At 42.3% G+C, this 21,353-nt stretch overlaps 1 protein-coding gene across 2 annotated transcripts in view; it reads left to right on the top strand.

Annotated features, from left to right (window-relative positions):
• The window catches only part of kdm6ba (lysine (K)-specific demethylase 6B, a), a 103,278-nt gene that overhangs the window by 3,724 nt on the left and 78,201 nt on the right, over positions 1–21,353 (top strand). For both annotated transcript variants that reach the window (XM_044340619.1, XM_044340620.1), the window contains exon 3: positions 56–97. The gene's annotated coding sequence lies outside the window, so the exon portion shown is untranslated. The remainder of the gene's footprint in view (positions 1–55; positions 98–21,353) is intronic.

Genomic DNA, 21,353 nt, shown 5'->3' with positions numbered 1-21,353 from the left:
CAGCAGACTAATTGGACTGATCCATTGTTTACACATTGACATGTTTTGCCTGCAGGGGAGCCATCTGCTGCACGCATGCAAGAACTCACCTGCTCAGGTAAGACGTTTGGCCTTTTACCCAGACCTGCCTGCCTGCACACGGCCTACAGTGAGACTTGGGATGTGCATGACTTCACTGTTTAGTCCTGTCAGGATGTCTGTCGTTTCTGTTCTGTTAGTACAGTAGATGTGTGTTTGTCTGATCATCCTGCAGAACAATGAAATGTTTTGACAAACTCAAATGTACCGAAATACTCCAACCAGCGGGTACAATATGCTCACGTGCACCCTGCCATACTGTGTTGCTTAAGCTATAGTTTAGAAGCGCTCCACTAAGCGTCGTAGAGACACATGAACTGGTTTCTAGCACAGCCTTCCTTACAGTTTCAGCCAATAAAACATACTTGAGCAATTTTGTCTTATTTTCTCCTGAAAGGACAAATATCCATTAGAAAGGAAATTCAGATGATTTTACACCGTGTTAGATGTTTTTATCCATCCTGTCTGCAGTACAGGCTGGTAGTTTTGGAGCTTATGGTGTATTTGGCGTATAGAGGCTTACCTCTGTGACACACCTCACATTGACTGAACCAGAGTCAGTGTGACTGATGATTTGTTTTTAGGGCAGAAAGAAGCGTTCTAGTACATTTACTTAGCCCCGCATTTAAAATGGATAGCCTCATTAAAAGTTTCCTTTCGTGATGTGATGGCACATTGTCCAGCTGTTACCCTGCTTTCATGCAACCTGTTGTTTTTAGTAACCCCCACACTCCTATAAAGGTTCTGCAGTGTTGGATTAAATTCATATGACTTATTGACTAATAAAGTTTTAAATGTTAGAATTGTACCTCAGGTTTTTTTGTCAATGTTTTAATAGACAGCTACTAAATTGATTGAGACTGGAGCCAGAGGCAAACACACACACACACACACACACACACACACACACTTTGATTGAACTTTACACATTCAACTCCCTCATTTAGGTGTACACACACACCTAACCTAACACCAGATCTGTTTCCTTTTCACACACACAGTCTCTGACACACATCTCAAACACACCCCACACCCTTCTCACTCACAGTTTTGATCTCCCTCTTAGGGACAAAGACACACATACACTCTCTAATGCCAACGTCTCCCAGGACCCTGCCAAGTCTCGCACACCTGGGGCTTTCCATCACTTAGCCTGCTCAGCTTTATTACAGACATTTACAGCTGGCCATGAATCAGATCCATTACACACATAAATGCACATTCACATATATACACACAATCCTTCTTAACACCAAGTAGACACCCTCCATTATGTTTGTGGACGGATACGCGCACACAAAGCACAGTCTGGCTGCAAGTTTTTCTGAGAGACAGGATGTTACTGAGAGGGAGGGAAAGAGAAAGGATTGTTGGAAAAAGAATAATCTACATATGAATATAACAATAGCTTGTGGTTTGTATATATGAGAGTGTATGTGATGAGGTTAACCACTCACAGGCTGGGAGGCTTGCTCTGTTAAATTTTGAGGGCATGTCCTCAGTGTCCGCCATCTTTGTCCTGTTAGCCTTTCCACTGTTCCCTCGTACTATAATAACTCTTTTGTACTATTGAACGAATCAAAAGTAAACAAGAACAAATGACCCAAACAGTGCAGATGAAGCAGAATAGCTGAGTTTTGAGTGTTAAATTCTTAAATAGGGATATTTTATTTTTCTGAACTGTAACTTTTGATTGTTGCTCATTTAGTCATGAATATTTCATGTCATAGAGAAATTCTTTGATTTGAAACCACGTTTTTCAGTGGCTGAATGAAAATACCGAGAACCGGTTGACTCATAACTGCAAAAACTCCAGGAGACATGGATTTCTTAAGCAAAGAGATTTATTGACAAGCACAAACTAGATCGATCAAGGAGACAACAGTTACATATCAAAATGCCGCATCAAGTCTAAAGGAAAAGAGTTAAAGCGTTCTCAGTTATTCAGGCGGCGCCCGGGCGACCTTGTCCCTAGCCACAACATCGCTATAAAATTGTTTACTTTAGCGCTAGTCTCTATGGCAACAATCATAAAGCCAGGTCGGCTCGACCGGGAAGAAGGCAGCCGTCTGTCCCTCCATTGTCTGCTTGTGTGAGGAGCGTTTCACACAAGACAAACAGGTGAAAATAGAAAATAGGAGTATTTCATACATGGCGCATATATGAAAATTCCTTCACAAAAATGATACTTCATATCACGTTATAGTTTCCATTTCACTAACAAATCTTAACAGTTTGTGGAATACTATTTACAGTTTCAGAATATTAGTATAGTATGAACATAATCAACCAAGTAGATCTTTGCATATGACAGTCGGTTGTCTAGGATTATGTTTTTCTATGAGGACATAAAAAGCTCTTAGAGGGATTTATGGACTCTAGTCTCTTTTTTCTTTATGTTGTGTGTTCTATTAGTGTGTTATTAATACTGTAGCACTTTGAGTTTCACTATGAAAGAGTGTAGTACAAATTCAATGTATATTTATTATTATTTTATGACCCAGAAGTGTCTTATCCAGCGTCTTTGTTACTGGTCCCTGTCTCTTACACAAACAGCTTGCGGTCATTTGCATAGTGGAGGTCATGCCTTATCTCTCACACTACATTCAACATGACAGTTCATGTTGAACGACTGAGTTCGTTAATCTGTTTGTGAGAGAAAGAGAACGTTACTGTACATTTTCTGGTACATGTTCCGATGCCGTCGCTCAGAGCAATCAGCGTTAAAGCCCTGTCAATATCCGTCTGCCAGACACACGCACATCTGCACATTCTCACCCTTTAGACACGGCGCCTTCTGTCACCTTCCCTTTGGGTTCAACTGTCATAGTTTATCTCATCTACTGTCACTACGGCTTGTATCTTTTTATACACAGCTACAGACATATAGGCTAACAATGTGCCATGATGATAATACTGTATCTGGTGGCCAAGTAACATATGTTGCTGGTTATGTTCTTTAAATGTTGTAGGTTTGGGTCTGATTCGCGGCCTTTTTGTGTTGCATTCCTTCTAGTGTTAATACCAGCAAGTCGACTTTAATACCAACAATAAATCTAAAAGCTATGATGATGTCACCATACTTGACTTGTAGAGCTTGGCAGCACCCTTTACACCAGGGTTTTGATGTTGGCTGGTTGTTAGTGAAATAATTCCATATGTTGCACCTGGGACCAGTTTTGTGAGGCTGTTTATTTGGACAGGGATCTAGTTAAAGACATGGTAGATGAGTGGCATATGTTCAGCTGCAGAATTTTGCCTTTCAGAGAAGCAGTAAGTCCACAGTCCTGCAGATGTTAAGAGGACTAACCCACATGTCTAACAGGGACCACATAGAAATCCCAGATATATCCGAAAAAGAAAAATCTATTTGTTTGATGATGAGTTTCAAAGAAATTGATTTCACATTGCTGTTTAGCTGAAAACCTGATGTGAATAATGAATATTCCTGTGAATTAAACGTTGGTGTGAACTTACTGCTGCAGGTTTGATTTCACCCACTGTCCAGTTTGTATTACACTCTCTTTTCATTCAAACAGGTGACAGTTTGTGGGTGTTCAGTGAAGACATGACATACAGATTTGTCATCTGTTTTTTCCATCTGCTTTGTCTACATCCTCCTCCTCCTCCCCTTTCTTCTTTTCTTTCTTGTAAATGCTCCAATCCATGTGCCATCCACATGTGCCATCCACCACAATATTCATGCTTTCAGGGCTAGAACATTTGTATTGTTTATATTTTGAATGTTAACTAAGTGTGACTATTTCGGTTATCATAACAGTATTTCTCTTGCTCTCTTTGTTCATTCAGTCTCCCTCTATCAGCTGCTTTAACCTGATGTTTAATAAAACCACATTTCTGCTAAATCAAGAAATAGCCTCAGAGCCTGAGAGTGAAAGGCATGGGATTTCTTTTGGTTTAAATATGACGGAGAGAAAGAGAGAGGCAGGAAGAGAGGAAGCGAGGTGGTGAGAGCTGAGTCAGGATGGCCAGGGGGGGAGGATGGCAGGAAGCAGTGGGTGAGGAGGAGGACAGGAAAGAGAAGGAGGGGGAGAGAGACTCCTATTCCTCGTCCTCCTCCACCTCCTCCTCCGTCATCATCAGCGGTGTCAGCGAGGGAGGAGTGGCGTAGGGAGGGAAGGAGGAGAGGTGGAGCTGACATCATCCACCTCCTGGAGGTCTGCGAGGGATGTGTGTCTTTCCACGTTTCAGTTATTAAAGCTTTTAACGGTCACATCTATGCCATCAAAAAGGCTTTTAATGCAGTTAAACAGCAAAAATCTCATTCAGGAAATCCTGAGTCTATGTAAAGAGAAGTGGCACCGAGTAAGACAGAACATGGAGAAAGGCAGTGATGGAAGAGCAGAGCTCAAGATAAGAGGATAGAAAGAAGTGATGCCTATCTGATTATATAACTTTCCTATGAAAGAGGGCATTGGGTTGATATGTGTGCGCATGTTCTCATGTAGGCTTTCTTTGTGGGCTGTGTGTGTGTGTGTGTGTGTAGGGGGTGACAGAGTTTGCAAAGAGGAAGATGCCCAACATGCCTCCTATCCTCTGCTGTGTGTTTGGCCCGGGTTACCCAACTGTCACAGGCCTCTGCTGGTACACTGTGTGGTTGTAAAGTGTGTGGATTGGCACACATAAACCAGTGTGTGTATTACTGTGTTTAATAGTGCAGCTCTACTTGTACACCGCCTATTTCTATGGAGTGTTTCCGTGGTGGTGAGCGCACCTGCGTCTTAAGACCCGCAGTGGTTTTAGAGGCAGTTATGGAGGTTAGAGGTTGTGGTAGTTGAAGCAAGTGGAGGGAATGGGCTGGTTGGGGTTGGCGCTTTGGTATATAAAAAAAAAAAAAAAAACTACAGGTGTGCATTGATGTTGCTTTTTAATATGATGCAACACCCCTCCTATAAATGTGGAAAGCTGCAATATCAGAAGGAAAACAAAAGTTATGTATTGATAGAGTGAAGGCAAACATTAGCTGACATATTTATGGATTGTACTTTGTCTCTACACCGGGGAGGTGGTGTTGCACAAAGTCTGAAGTTATATAATGGCCCTGATGGCGTGTGAGGTTGGGCAGTGTGTGGTTTTTATTCAGTGTGTTCGGCGTGGTTGACCTACTAGAGTAAGCCTTTATCAGAAGCTGGTGAAAGGCCCAGAAAATTAAAACTTTATAGTGCCAGTTATACTATAATGTTTTTGTTCAGGCATATTCTCAATTTATATCGAGTATATGAAGAATTATCCGTCGCACCTCAAATCATCAGTCAGTTTTTGTTTTGCTCCTCGCACCGTCCTTTGTTCTCGTCTAGTCTGCAGTTTCAGATTGTGTTAAAATACAACTTCTAACAAGAGACATGAGGTGAGGTGACATGAGGCCACGCAGCCGTCTGTCTACTAGTTCTTTAAAGTTGGTTTGACGCATCAAGGCCCTAAGAGCCTAAATGCCTGATCCCCTTTTAAGCAGGATTTGTTATTAACACCAAAATGGTGAGGAGTCACACAGGGTACAGTTGACAGGCAATCAAGATAGAGTTTCCAAAAATAATTTAAGGAAGGATTTTGTAGCCGTGCTAGTGGCTCAAAGGATGGTAATGTCAGTCTTGTCACTTTGGTTCAGACTGAAATATCTAAAAAACCATTTGATGGATCTCAATGACATTTTGTACAGACATTTGTGGTCCTTAGAGGATGAATCCTCCTGACTTTGGTAAACACTTGACTTTTCCTCTAGCGCCACCATGAGGTCGATGTTTGTGGTTCAGAGTGAAATATCCTGACAACTATTAGATGGATTTACATGAAATTTAAGATTCAAGGTCTTTAGAAGATATATTCTAACAATTCTGACTTTTCATCTAGTGCCACCATGAGGTAGACTTTTTAGTTCCTCTACTGAAACATCTCGACCACTATTGGATGGATTGCTGTGAAATTTTTTATACAAAAAGCAATAATGCAAAGCTGCAGCAGCTGTACACACATTTCTATGTTTGGACGTTTTCAACTTGTTTTTTCATTTGCCTCCATTGTACGTGTATGGCTACTTTCAGCCTACATGTTGTATTATGAGAAGAAAACGCAGGTCCAGTTGTTGCTGCTCCAAGTAAAGAGACTGAGCCGGAGCAGAGAGGGCACAAGATGTGAACACTATCTTCCTAAAAAAAGAGATGTGGCTAAAACGCTTACACAGGCTTTGGAAGATAGTGGTTGTGTGAGAAAAAGTGTAAATCTCATCAAATCCTAGCTTCTCCCAACTCTCCCAAACCAAATCCCTTTCTTGAACAAATCCACTGCCAAGCCCCCCTTCAAAGTAGAAACAAAAAAAACAAAAAAAAAAAAATCACTGCAGCTATAAGCTGTCTCGTGTTGTGCTCTCTCACCCTCGGACCCTCCCTTCCCACCATCTCTCCCCGTCTTTCTCCCCCAGCTCCTGTTCTGGCTTTCTGCCTCTCAGGTTTCTCCCCAACCCCCAGCCCTCTACACCCCCAGTGGCCCCCCTTTGACCCCCTGTTACCCCCCATCCACCCCCTCACCCTCCCTCTCCCCAGGGCAAGCCCACAGCTCCTAGCCCTTTGTGCCTTTCTTCCCCTCCCTCCTCCTCCACCTCTGCTTCCCCCTGCCTTTGTGTGTAAGAGGCCGGCGAAGGGAGAGAGGAGAGGAGGGCTGCAGAGGAGGAGTGTTAAGAGGTAGAGAGTGAGAGACAGGAGCTAGAGGAGAGGGATCCTATAGATCTGATGTGAAAGCAGAGCTTGAAGCCTTTTGTTTTTTGGGTTTGTTTTTTTTTTACAAACTCCCACTTTACAGGTGGATTTGCACATCAAGTGAAGGCTGTGCATCCACCTTACAGAAATATCGTCAAAGTCACCTTGTCCCTCTTTCCTGTACACCTGAACAGTAATGTACTTTAGAGATGAATACAGAGGGTCACCTGGCCTACAACAAACAAACAAACAATACTGACTAAAAGTTCTGTCCATTTTCAAATTAGCATGACTGACCACATGCCCAGCGTGACAAACCTGCATATGAATCACATTCATTCAAATTTTGTGTGGCAGTATGACACATTATTCATAATTAATCTCTACGCATGCTTTACATTGTTTACACAAACAAATGAACAGTTATAATGTAGGGACAGAACAAAAAAAAGGGAAAAAAGAGTTCACACAGTAGCTTTGTAGTTTGAGTTTCATTGGAATAGTTTCAAAGATTGTAAACTTGATAAGCAGCTCCAATATATACAACAAGACACTTAAGCTACAGAATAACTTTTTTTTATATTCATCTTGTGTTGACCTGCAAGTGGAGCTGCTGAGTGGACAGTACAGTGCTGTCTGATAGTAATAATAAACACGTGCACTACACATATACACATGTGCAAACTGATGATAACAGAACAATGACTAGACTATTAGTTGCTTTAGATGCTTCAGGAACGTGACACACGCAAGCACGCACGATACACACACACATTTTCCACTCTTGCAGATGGTGTGCTGACACGTCATGTCTAACTTTTAAAGTCGTGCATTCAACATGATACATTGCAAACATACAGCACACGCACAGACATGCATACAAAGGTTTTGTAGTGTAGTGCGCCCTGTGTAAAGCAACACATAGTCTTCACACACAGCTAGTAGTGAACATATAGACCAGCTGTAGTGAAAGAGCTCATTATAGGGGGCGATATAGATGTTGTATGTCTACAACGAAACCTTACAAACCTGAAACCTTTCAAAAGCCGTGCAAGTTTCATTTCTATTGCCACTGTACCTCAAAAACCACAAAGGCTTAGAAATCTGTCGGAAAATTCAGGCCAATCGTAAATGTAATGTTGTGTCTTCATTTTCAAAGAACATATTTGTTTGCATGACCTTAATTTATCTGTGTTCGAATAAAGCCCCTGTCAGCTAGCGTCCGCTTATGCCTTCCACATGCAACCCAGAATTTCCAACCATCTGCACAGACTGTATGTGACGACAAACATGTGCAAACTGTTTTTAAATGTAAACTAAACCGAGAGCGTGTCCGTTGAACATACCCGTGTCCGTGTTTTGGAGTATATCTCTTCCTTAACTACAACAATTTGAACCAGTTTTTTAGAATTTTTTTTGCACAGCTGTTCAAATGGCTGAGATCATGAGTCCTAGAAGTCACACTTCAGGTACCCAAAGTATCACTTGTTACAAAAATAGGTTCTGAGATCTAAATCCAGAGTTATGTGTAACCCGTAGAAACACATTGTGGCACAGGTCATCGAGTTCAGACCATAGTTCAGACGTTGGAAATGGACCATTACTTAGTTGAGAGGGCTTTAAAGTGAGCGTGAACATAGTTAACCAAACAAGGTGGCCAGACACTGAAAGCCTCAGTGTTAGTGTGAGAGAGCGTGAGAGTGAATCTGGTGTGTGTGAATGTACAGATGAATGTGTTAATAAGCTTGTTTCAGTATGTGTACATGTATTATGCATTTACTGTCCAAAAGCCCCATACCACCACACATGCATTTTTTAAAACCCAGGAAACAGAAAGGTAGGTCACACTGGGTGCATTTGCTTGTGTGTGTGCGTGTATGCGTGAGTCCGCGTGTATGTACAGTATGTGTGAAATCCACTTGCAGGGAGTGCATGCTCAGTAGGAGAGTATATTCCTGGAAAGCCAGCTGCCACTCCTGTTATCACAGCTAACTTGATTAGAGGAGCTTCTGCCGCCAAGCCCTCTGTTCTGAGAGCTACACTCACACACACACACACACACACACAAACACATATCGGGGGACCCTTACTCTTGTTGTAATTGAATCAGCCAAAATAAAGTACATTGAATTTCCAACTAATGCAGCGTCGTAACCATTGCACTTACAGCTTGCGCCAATAAAGCTCCATCAGTAACATGTATCGTGCACGTATAGAAAACTAAAGAAGTTTGACACATCAATATTTATGTTAATAAAGTCGCTGGGTAAAAAAAAAATCTATAAGTACATCTCAGAGACACTGAACCGTAAAAATATGGCTTCAGTCTTCAGGAATGTCTGGCATGCAGGTCTTTAAATTAGCTGTACCCTATGTAGCCTCTAAGATGGGATCATAATACATACTTTAACAAACCGTTAATGGAAAACAGCACTTTGCTACTGTTGCACCAATTAACTACAGCAAAGCAGAAATGTCATTTAGCAGGCCAGCCTTTCCTGTGAGGTGCTGACCTCTCTCAGTGATCATGCTAATCATTGATCACTTAGATAAACACAGACTACCATAAGAGCCCATTATTGTGTCTCCCAAAGTCTTCCTATGGACAGCACTTATAATTAGGCCCCGGGGTAATTGGCTGACTAATTGCTGGTGGTGGGATACATACATCGCCTATCGTCAAACCCAAGGGGAAGCTCTGCTATTACTTTTAATTACCTGCTGTTAAGTTTGACAACTGACCCCAAGCCCAGTTTTTATTCTGTTTTTTTTCTGTGTTTCTTTTTTTTTTTCTTTTTTTTGTTTTTGAGCTGATGGTCGTTTCATCTTCCGGGAGGGGAAGGGATACTGGATATCAACCTCCCCTCCAGTGGTCACTGCCACAATGGCCCAGATGGACCCTTTTCTGTAGTTACACACACATTCTCCCAAACCCACACACACCGCGGGGTGAACAGACACACTTCTCTTGTTGTCCTCCGCACTGGCTTTTTAGGCAGCAGACCCATTCATCATGTGTCTGTCTGTAGAGGAGCTGCTATTCATTGTCTCTCCTCTTGCTTATTCTCCAGGAGCCGGCCTGTCTCACTCACTCTCTCTCTCTCTCTCTCTCTCTCTCTCTCTCTCTCTCTCTCTCTCTCTCTCTCTCTCTCTCTCTGTCTACCTCTCTCACCACTTCTCTCTTTGTCTTTCTGCCCCCCCTCCATCTCTTTCCTCCTGTCTTTATATCTTTGATACTCTCCCTCCCTCTCTTACACCCTTTATATATCTCGCCTCACTGAGAGAACAAAGAGGACATAGCTAGTTACCTTGTCTGTGTCTGCCTCTGTGTGTGTGTGTGTGTGTGTAATGTTAGGGAGTCATCCTACAAAGCTAGTTTCTCCAGTGACACAGAAATCACTTGAACAGTTATTAGTGTTTTATGGATTAAAGAGGCCTAAGAAGCCAGAACAGACACCTGCTGTGCAGCTGGCTGCAGCCCTTCAGTTAATATCAGCAGCTATAATAGCAGCTCAAACTCATTATAGTGGGCACACAGAAGCACAAAGAAGCTAAACTATTAAAATTAACTCAGATTACACTGTACTTATACAAAATTCACTGAGATCACCAGTTGTACCGAACGTAACTTCTGAAAAAATGTTAAATTTCATTCATCCTCTATGCACACTTAGTCTTTTTCAGCAGTTTGTATATTTGATATGCAGGTATCGAAGTAAACAGTTGTGCCACTACACGCAATATGTATGTGTCTCTTTGTAACCATGTTATTTAGAAACTGTTTCGATATAGTAACCTGAAGTTAAAAAGTAATATTATTCATGACAGTTTTCAGCAGGTCATGGGAAATATTTAATGAGCCCTTTTCACAAATTGAAATTGCAACAATACAAAAGAACTCCAAACTATATACATATATTTGAGAACAGTATGCAGTGGACATGTGACCATTTGAGACCCTGTTATGGTGGATTTATATTTGTGTGTTAAGAGCTTATGGAGTAGCTTTAGTGCCACCATAGTTATTCCATAGGCTACACAGTAGGTTATGCTTTATGCCTATGGCGGCCACAGAGATACCACATGGATACCATGAGAACTGTGAATAGTGACCTTGGGTTGCTTGTGTTTTCTCTATAAAGATACTGATGCTGGTGGAGATTGTTGATAGCGAAGACAACATTAAGGAAGTTGAGTAAAAATGTTCTCCTTGCCAGTGACAAACGGCTAGCAAAGACATCTCCACTGCAAACCTGCACAGTGAAGGTATTCCTATTCATTCATCAGACAAGGCAGACCTTCCCACCATTTCTCTATATCACAAAATTGCTGTGGAGAGTATATTTAAAGCTCAGTATGGCCTGTTCATGGATAACATATGCGTCTGGTTTTGCATTGGTGCTCTCAGCGAGTGAAATCCGACGCTGAACTCTAAGTCAAAAATGAGGAAGGAGGTGTCTATGTTTGGACTGCATCAAATATACATCCAGCATTACCCTGCAATAAAATTTCACATCAACTTCAGTATCTATTATGTAGTATACAGAATTCTGCTTCCTATATCACACAGTCCAAGACACCTAAGGTTGTAGTTTAAAGAAAATAGACTGGGCAAGAAAATGAACTTCTAGCTCTCTTCTAATGCCTTAGAATCCTTTTACGTCACTAGCACACAACCTGCCCAATGTGATTTTGTTTTTACACACAAAAGATGAGCAATGTTAGCCAAGTAATCATTTATCTTACCTGAGAAGACAACGCTGGCCATTGGCCTTGCAAAAACGATGCAGCTATCTACCATGAAGTTTTCTCCATGCTTGATGAGCTGCTTTATCATGTTCCTGATATAATCCTTCAGAATTTTATGCATTTTTATTTTTATCAGACGCCACAGGCGTGTAGTGTTGTCATACTTTTGAACGTTTTGGTGGCATCTCGACACGCTGAACTGCCAACTCTGTCAAATACACTGCGCTTGACTTCACCGCCACAGACCGTATGGGTTGTAGCTGCTGCAGTAGTGGACCAACCACACACAACGCATTAAATCAAAGAACGCTTGCAGTGATTGGCTGCAAGCAAAACCATACAAATAGTCTTTTTTTTCTAGATTTGGTTACAAAAAGGTATGGTTTGACTGGAGAAGTTTCAATACTACTTGGTACTGGGTTATTTCGGTCGATACCTTTAAAGTTATCGAGCACTGTTACTAAGCCGTACTGGAGTCGTGCATGCTTTATCCATGAATGTTGCTGCTTTAATTTACACTTGACCCGTGGAGGAAGAGTTATTAAAATGTCACCAGGTCTCTAGAAGGCAAACTGCCAGAGCAGCTTTTACAGTAAGTCAATACATGACAGTTCCATATAAAACTGTTCAAGCATTTATGGATGAAATGTGTATTTGTGAAAGGAGCGTTATATTAACAATGCCACTTCTAACCTTGAGAGTGAATGTGAGCGAGGACTGTGAGGAAGGTTCTGTTTAATCTGTGGACAGAGACTGACAGATGGAGAAACACAGAGTGTGGCAGTGTGTTTCCTCTACTTATTATGAGCAGCGGTGGGCAGTGATTAAAGTATTTCCTGGGATGTCTCTCCTGGATGAACTCTACAGCTCTCCAATGTGCTTTACTGTTCGTAGCAGCTATACATGCAAGTACACATTCACAGGTGTAAAGACAGCAGCAGAGTTAGCTGAGTTAGCTTTTCTGACATGTGTGTTTTGTTTATATCTTTGGTGCTTCCAGAGCATTTGCTTTTGACCGAGCCAATCACAGGTTGCTCAACTTTGTATGTTGTTGTTCAGTATGGTGTGTGTGTGTGTGTGTGTGTATACGTACACTACACAGGCCACATCCATGGCCAAGTGCAGGGTTGTGTTGCCATGGTGAAAATGAAATCCAAAATGCAGAGTTGCAAGGAAACCCCTGATTGGCTGAGGAGCCATGCATGGGATTGTGATGCATGCTGTCAGCCGGCCAATGGGACACAGGCTGAGCCAGGGCTGTTGCTAAGGGGAGTAGCTTGGAACAGAGTCAGCTGGGTTTTCTCTCTCTCTCCTCTCTCTCTCTCCGTCTCCCAGTCAGCTTCTGGCTCGCTCGCCCGTTCTCTCCTGCTGCTCGCTCTGCCTTTGCCCTCATTGACTCCTTCTCCCCCTCCTTCCTGTCTCCCCATCGCTCTCCCTACATTTTTTTTTTTAACACTTCTACACGTGCAAAAGGGGAAAGAGCACATGTTGAAAAATTCACTGAATATTTCATGCAGCTTGCTGTGTGGGGCTAGGGCCGTATCCAGCCCCAAACAACAAGCTGTGTTTGCTTGCATGCTTGGAAGTTTGCATGTTTCTGTTTGTTTATTGTGTGTGTTTCTCAGTATGTGCATTGGTGACTCTCTCTCCTTGAGGTCCTTGTCTCTGTATGTTGTTGTTCAAATGTATCTCTTTTTATTTCATGAATGTTTTAAGCATCCGGTCTCTCATGCACCCATACTATCTTTTACTTCTCAGCATTTGTATCTTTCTGGTCTTTTAAGAGGGTAGTATTTTTTGTGTGTGTCTGTGTGTAATGTCCTCTGGTTCAGTGTCTCTCTGGGGATTTGGGGCTCTCCAGCTGGAGTGGGGTGTGTTTGAATGCAAGCCAGGTAAGCAGTGGGTAACGCGCCTGGTGTCACGTAGGGCTGAACCCCCTCCACCACCATCACCACCCACCCGCCCTCCACCCTCTAAGTACCCCATACCCAACTGCTGGCTCATTACCACCCTATTCATTTCACACCCTATCTGTACCCTTCTGAACCCTGTAAGTTCAGTTATGTAAACAAAAGGGTTACTGTAACTGCAATTAATAACACAGCCTGGTCAATGATTAGAAATATAAATAAGAGCAATGATTTCAAAGTATGAGATATGCTAATAAATGAATGGAAAAATAAACAAAACATATTCGAAATATAATATGTCATGCAAAACAGAAAAAGAGATGGTTTTAATATGTAATTCCCTCATTTGTATATCAAAGTGTGGCTTCCAGGATGTGTGCATGTGTTGGATTTTCAGTACAGTATAGCTAGTCTCAAGCAATCTGACTGGTTAATGACATGATGATTAAGAATCATGCTGATTCCCATAATGCATATGGCTTTAACCCATGTGCAACCAAGGAGTAAGTTACAGGTATTTGTTGATTTTGGTTTTTTTGGGGGGGTTTTTGTGTGTGTGTGTGTGTAGTGGATCACGCGACCTTGATAATATCTTTCTGATATACTGTACAGACAGAAGCATCAGTAAGTGGTGTGTTAAAGCCTTAACTTTGATGTGGGTTTGTAGTTTTACTTATCAGAATAAGGATCTAAGAGGATGTCGTATGTTGTTCAGATAGTAAATCCCTCTGAGACAGTTTTCATATATACAGCAAATAAAACTGAAAATCAGTGAAAACGTATCTACTTGTTTACAGTTTCTATCTGTGTAAAAATGAAACCTAATTACAGTATCCTGAGTCATATCTGTCTACTTTTATTAACGTCACTTTGTTTGCTTCCAGTGCCATTGTGTGCGTGTGAATGACACATAATGTGCATAGGAGTAGGCTGAGGTATTGCGTGTGCATCCACTTATGTGTATTAGGGTTAGCATCAGTCACATAGAGTCATCATCGATTATTTATTGATGACAGAGTTGCTGGATGAGTTGTCAACTGTCTGGCTTCATTTGTAGAGTTTGATTTGTGCACGTCGGTCTCCGGGCAGTAGATGTTTGTGGGTATGGTGAATATCCTGTTCAAGCTGGATGAATAAGGAGATCTGAGAGACCGTACTGAGTCATGTCAGTGATCAAACTTTGCCAAGAGGCAGTTAGTTTTTGGACAAAGCGGTACGTCACCCTACAAGTGGACAGAAGCGGAAACAAAGCATCCGCTCTCTCTCTACACATTTTTCTGTCTCTCCCCCTCCTTTTTCCTTCCTCCTCTCATTTCCTCCTTCCACACTTCCTGTTTCCGGCTCTCATCCTGTCTTTGTTCAGCTTTCTCTCTCTCTCTCACAGGCGCATTTTTTCCCCTTCCGCTGTCATTTTCTTGCCTTTTTTTTTTTCCCCCCACCTCTCTGAATATGTGTGTAATGGATCTGTTGTGCCGACGGCTGCCACGGGAATCACTAAAGTGAGGCTTCCTACTTATGAATCAAACTGCTAATAGAGCATGCCTGCCTTTTGAGATGACATAACACACACACACACACATGCCAAGGCTATCCCATGGCCCCCAATCATTCATTCATAATAATCCTTGCAATCAGTTATTTAGAATAAGAGATGGAGGGAGCAGAGGGATGGGTGAAATATTGAGAGAGGGAGGGAGAGGGTGGCACTCACTCCATGTGAAAACAAAGCAATTACAGGCATTATTAGTCCTGTTAGCTGTGTGTGTGTGTGTGTGTAGAGATGAGATCAAAAGCAGGAGCCCCAGCTGGCTCTTAGCTCTCCCACTGGTTTCATTTGGGTTATCACCACAGTCCTCCTATTGATACTCTGTGTGTCTGCAAAAAGTATTCACATGGTATTAACATAAGTGCTTCAACTTCAAATGGAAAATCACAAAAAAAAATAAAAAAAAAAATAAGCAGGAATGAGAGAATTAAGGTGTGTTTTCAAGAACACACATGCACATGTTTTCCACCTCTAACAATGGAAAACATTATTACATGTGCATGGGTGCACACACTCAGAAAGTTTCCTAGTGTGCACTTGTGCAGTCGGTGGGACTTGGGGAGCAAGTAGTGAGCCTGTGCAGTGAGTTTAAAAATAGAAATCACGCACACTCTCGGCTTGCAGCTCAGAAATAGAAGAAGCGAAAAGCATCTTAGTGGCAGAGCTCAGTCTCTTTCCCCCATTTTTTCTCTTTTTTTTTTCCGTGTTTTTTTTCCTCTTTTTTCCTTCTCCGTCTCATCTGTCCTTTTCTGGCTTTTTTCTGCTGTACATTCAGTCTCAGACAGAAAACAAACAGAACCAAACAGAGAGAAAGCAGAGGAGACGGAGCAAAGAAGAGGTTAAGAGAGTTTCATGCAAGAAAAGAGAGAAAAGTCTCACAATGAAAGCAGGCATCAGACGGAATCACACATTCCAACATTGCATCACTGCAGTGCCACGTGCATGTGTTTGGGTCACAGGCACATGCGAGCGTGCGCGTTTGATGTTTCATCTGCGTGTTGCTATGTGCGCCCGAGCAGCGACGTCTGCGTATATTGAAATGTTTGCGGAAAATGAGGACGGTGAGAATTTGGATAATGGAATTGCAGTAATCTTTCTGACTGCTTCCCTGGCTCAGATCCAGATGGAGGCAGAAAAAAGCGGAATGTTCAAAAGGAAGGAAAAACTGAAAGAGAGACTAAGAGATTGAGTGTGAGGATAAAGCAGGTGTCATGGTGAATAACAGAACACACTGTTACTGCCAATATTTATCTGTTTACACAGAAAAGTTCCCCTCACCTCTCTGAGTGTCTTTCCATCTCCTCTCTGTCTGTGTGTGTGTGTGTGTGTGTGTTTTCCATGCAGCACAGTGACAATTTACAATCCCTCTGATCACTGCTGGCTGCCTCTCCACAGAGACAGAAGAAGAAGAAGAAGAAGAAGAAGAAAAAGTAGAAGTTTGACGTCAGAGGATGAGCAGTGTTATGCAGTTTAAGATACTGCTGGCTGTGAAGAGGGAAGAGTAGAAGCTGAAGGGAGTCAAAGAAGGAAGGGAGGAACAAAGACGAATTTTCTCTCTCCGTTTCTTCAACAGCACTTTCTTTGTCTCCTTCCTTTTCACTTTTTTTTTTAACCTTCCCTCGCTGTCTTGCTCTGTGTCTCTCTGTTACATAGTTATTTTTATCTCTGACTTTCTGTCTGGCTGTATGGCAATTCTTCTCTCTTCGCCAAATGAGTCTCTGTAAAGTGCAGTCAGTTAAAACAGGATAAAGTAGCGAGACACAGGCTCGCCGTCTCCTTCACGCTGCCTTTTGATACGCTGCTGAAAATATTATTATCACAAGTTCAACTGCACATGAATGAGACAACAGAAGAAGTAAATCTGAGTGCATCCGAGTTATTCAGGTGTGATGTTTAAGGGGCAGAGGGTATCAAAGGCGACTTCTTCACACTGTTGCCCACATTTTATTATACACTGTACTGATGGAAACCGATTTAAAAGACCGATGCTGTCATTACCCTCAATGTAAATCTAACCACAAATCACATTTAGTGGCGGTTCTGGACTTTTCGATCATATCACATATGAGGAAAAATATGAGCATCTATAGCTCCAGATACAGCTACTAAATGGACCCTGTGATGAGATTGTTCTCTCAACTAAGAGAAATACAGTTTTAAAAGCGCAAAATCATCATATGAAATAACCACAGTCACCGCTAAAAGCAAGGAGTAGTCTGTCCGACACTCCTCCCCAGACAGGAGACGTGCTTGTAACGCGGGTCTGTTGAACTCACATTCAAACCATGTTGGACATATTAATATGACACGGCTGTCACAAGTTAATTCCTGGTTGTCACCGTTTTGCAGAGACTCCAGTCTGCAGCGTAGTTCCCCACGCTGTTAAACCGTAGAATTGCACCGAATTATATGACATCATTTAATATATAATAAAGTTTCTGTCTCGTCGCACCCTCTCTCTCTCTCTCTCTCTCTTTCTGTCTAAACGTCAGTATCAATAGAGATGCCTGTTCCGATGATAAGATGCTGATGCAGGTTGGGCCTGTGTCACTGTGAGTCTGGATAGCGCATGAGTCTGAGTCTCGACTGTGAAATATCGTTTGCCTGGCCACAAAGCCCGCTTTTCTCTATTTCTGGAGTGCTGATGTGTCTGAGTTATACGTTTTCATCCAGTCACTGTTATAAAGCAATAAATTAGTTGTCTTGAAATTACAGCACATCTCAAACGCTCATCCTCTCTTCCTCGAATCTTTTTGATGTAGCACCAGGCGTCTCTCCACTGCCACCAAGAAATGACTTTGTCTGGATCTGTTTTGGTATTATATATAAGCTCTAACCTCTCCAGTGAGCTCACAAAGACAGTAGCGATCAGGCTCTGGAACGTGTGCCATACAGTATTTATTGCACCTGTCAGTTTGTGTGTGTGTGTGTGAGAGAGAGAGAGAGAGAAAACAATGTGAGAGTCAGAAAGACAAAGCCAGCTTCTCATCGAATCAAAGTTTCCTTTATTGCAACGAAACATTTGTCACGGTATTTCGGTGTGACACGTTCTAGGAGACAATGAATGTGGGTGGAGGAAGGAAGGAAGTGGGTGTTGTAGTCTTGAACCATTTTAAGTAGGTATAAGCTGAAAAATACAGTAGGAAGCAGCAGGTGTTGGCACTCGTCAGCTCTTTTCTGCTCAGTACTTGAAAGATTTTCCATTCTTCTCAAGGTTGTGGCTTTTATTTTGTACAAAGCCAGTTTATTCACTTCTAGGTCGTAACCATGTTATATTTTTTTTTGTGCCGTAGCAAAAGTTTTGTGTAAAACACGCTTGATGATCGGATCAAACCGGTTTCTGTGGTCCTCTCTCATTTTTTTTTTTCTGTCCTTATACCCCACTTTTGCATTCACTCCATCTCTCTTTCTGTCACTGGTATTTGACCTCTCGGGCCAGTGACCTCATCAATAAGAGGCTCATTTGGGGGGGAAGGGCGGGGTCAGGGGTGTGTGTGTTTGTGTGTGCATGACCCTGATGGGGCCCCTAGCATAGTTCGATTAAGGAAGGGGGGACAAACAGGGAGGGGTCGTATGGGCCCCCCATCTTCCGCCATCTTAGGTTTCCGTCCATTGACTGCTGCGGATGCCCCAGATCTCATGTCTGTGTGTGTGTGTGTGTGTCTATTCTCCTCATGGCAATCTCACAGGTGGACATGACAATCACTCATTCTCATCTCTGTTTTTCCCGCTATATACATCTCTGCCTGTCCGTGTGTCCACCATCCCTCCCTCCCTCCCTCCCTCCCTCCCATTCAATTTTTTTTTCCCATGCTCCTCCTCGTCTCCCTCTTCCTGTCTCTACTCCCTCATCTTTTTTTATTCTGTACCTCCCATCCTCCCTGCCATCCTCCCTTCCTCCGGTCAGGTGAGAGGGAGGTGAGGGAGACAAGATTAGGAGGAGGAGGAGGAGGAGTATCAGCCTCACTGTCTGGAGCCAGCGGTAACCTTATATCTCTACAGAGAGACAGAGAGAGAGGAAAGGTTGGTTGTAACTTGAGCTTTAGTGATTGTACATTCAACACAGAGGTCATTTTTGTAGACACTGGATATGAGTGAATACACACACACACACACACAGTCTCCACCCCGCGCCGAAATGTATGCGTATGTATGTGTGCTTCGAGTAAACGTACATCTGAAAAGCATATTTTCTTCCCACTATCAATGATGTAATCCTAATGCAACGTCGCCGTGGCGATTGTCCTCTTCCATCCTCCGGAAACAGAGGCTCTGAGGGTCGTAGCTGATTGGCTTGTCCAGGCAACTGGAAAATGGACTTTAGTCAGCTCTGTGCCCTCAGGCTGTTACATGCTCTAACACACACTCACACTCACACACATACACACACACACACACACACACACACACACACACACGTACATACATGTACTCAACACAGACAGATGAGCTGCAGGAGAGATGAGGGAAGGAGAAAAAGGAAATGGAGAGATAAGAGAGATGGAGATGGAGAGATATAATAAGAGGGGAGAAGCAAACAAAGCATAGAGAATGAATATTTTCAGTTTTGGAAACATATGATCTCAGTTGTATTATATGCTATTATGGCTGTTGATTATTATGCACTATGACATGGTCTCAAACCAAATAATAAATCTTTTCAGCTGTGAAAAAAATGGATGACCTGTTTGTTTTTTTGTAAGTTAACACACTGTACACAGCTTTGGCAATGTGTCTGATGAGCAGTCACGCCAGTAAACTTAATCACTTAATTGAGTTCATTAGAAACAGGAAAGAGAGAGAGACACACACTGAGGAGAGGAGACACACAGGGATAGAGAAAGAGGCTAGAAAGGGAAGAGCTTTGAAAAATCTCTGAGAAAGAATCTGAGAAAAGAGAGGAGAGAGAGAGGCTGAAATAAGGGCGGTTTCATTGGGATTTAATCAGTCATAGCAAGTGATGGTGAAACAGTGTTCATTAGTGAGTGGCTCTGGGCTGAATGCTGCAGTTGCCTTCAAGTTGCTCTCCCACTGAAGTCTGATCTTTCACAGCCTCTGCCTCAGCCCCCGAGTTGAAGTTGAAGTCAGAATATTTTCTGGCTTTGATTCACAGACTTTGACTTTAGAGAACTTGGCCCACTTTCTCAAAGTTGGTCCAGATTGTCTCGATCTGTTGAGTCGATTCGACTCGTTGACCTGTTGAACATACTGGCCTAATTCCTCTCAACTGAGCTGATCAGATCTCCGTGAGCTGTAAGCCACTGTAAAATATCCAATTAGTGCACATCTGTGCTCACAGAACAGATTATTTCATTAGTATTGGTAATATAGCATGAACACACCTCATAACCACAGAACTGACTGACAATGACATTTAACTCTGTGTTTCAAGTGATGTACAGCTGGGCGATATGGACAAAATCAAATATCATGATATTTTTGACCAAATACCTCGATATCAATATTGTAGGGATGACTATTGGTGCTTTCACAAAATATTTACACAATGAGATTTTTGATAGATAAAAAAAGTAATGTGGATATGATGACTAAGTGTGTAAAGGCAAATAATAGAACAGGTAGAACAGTCTGGTAATTTCAGAAAATTGCATCACTTTGTGAATGTTATACTAAAAATACTTTAACTTTGGAAGATATCTACTTGATTTCACTTACTTGGACTGCTGGACCTTCACATTAGCTCCAGATAAACGTTTAAATACCGTCCATCACTGACATTGTAAGGAACATTGTAATTATGAAGGGATCTATTAATGGCCAGTATTAGCAGGAGAGATTACAGTGATCAAAATTTGTGTCAATGATCGAATGGGCACCCCTATTGCTTTAAGACAGAATTGTACAATTGTATATACATTGAAATACACATAAAGATGCACATGTTCAGGTGATGCAATACTCTGTTGGTTTCATGCTATTCCACTGCTGGTAACACACAACAAAGCATAGCATGTTTGTGAGGCTTCAAGGATATATACAATGCATTCTGGGTAGAAATACTGAAAGTATAGCTGTTTTTTTCAATTTTTGGTATTGGTTACCAGTGATCACCTGTAATTCAAAGCTTCCGATTGTGACATTATGCTGTAGAGACAATAGCAAAAGCAAAGTTTATTTTAGTCCCAGTATTTACTCTCATGTCTGTACAGTCAGCCCCAGGCCGCCACATCTCAGGTTAAACCGCAGACACGTTTGTAGCCCCGCAGCACAGTGTCAGGGTGAATGAGTCCTCACCGGGCTGAGGGGCCCAGATGTGTCACGTGGTGGCACAATGGTCCCCCCAGGGCCTGTTGAAGTACCTTGGGGAGGGTGGGGTGGGGGGGGGGGGGGGTATTGGAC

The sequence above is a fragment of the Thunnus albacares genome, chromosome 22, assembly GCF_914725855.1.
Source record: "Thunnus albacares chromosome 22, fThuAlb1.1, whole genome shotgun sequence".
Lineage (NCBI taxonomy): Eukaryota > Metazoa > Chordata > Actinopteri > Scombriformes > Scombridae > Thunnus > Thunnus albacares.
This window is presented reverse-complemented; position numbering and strand designations above follow the sequence as displayed.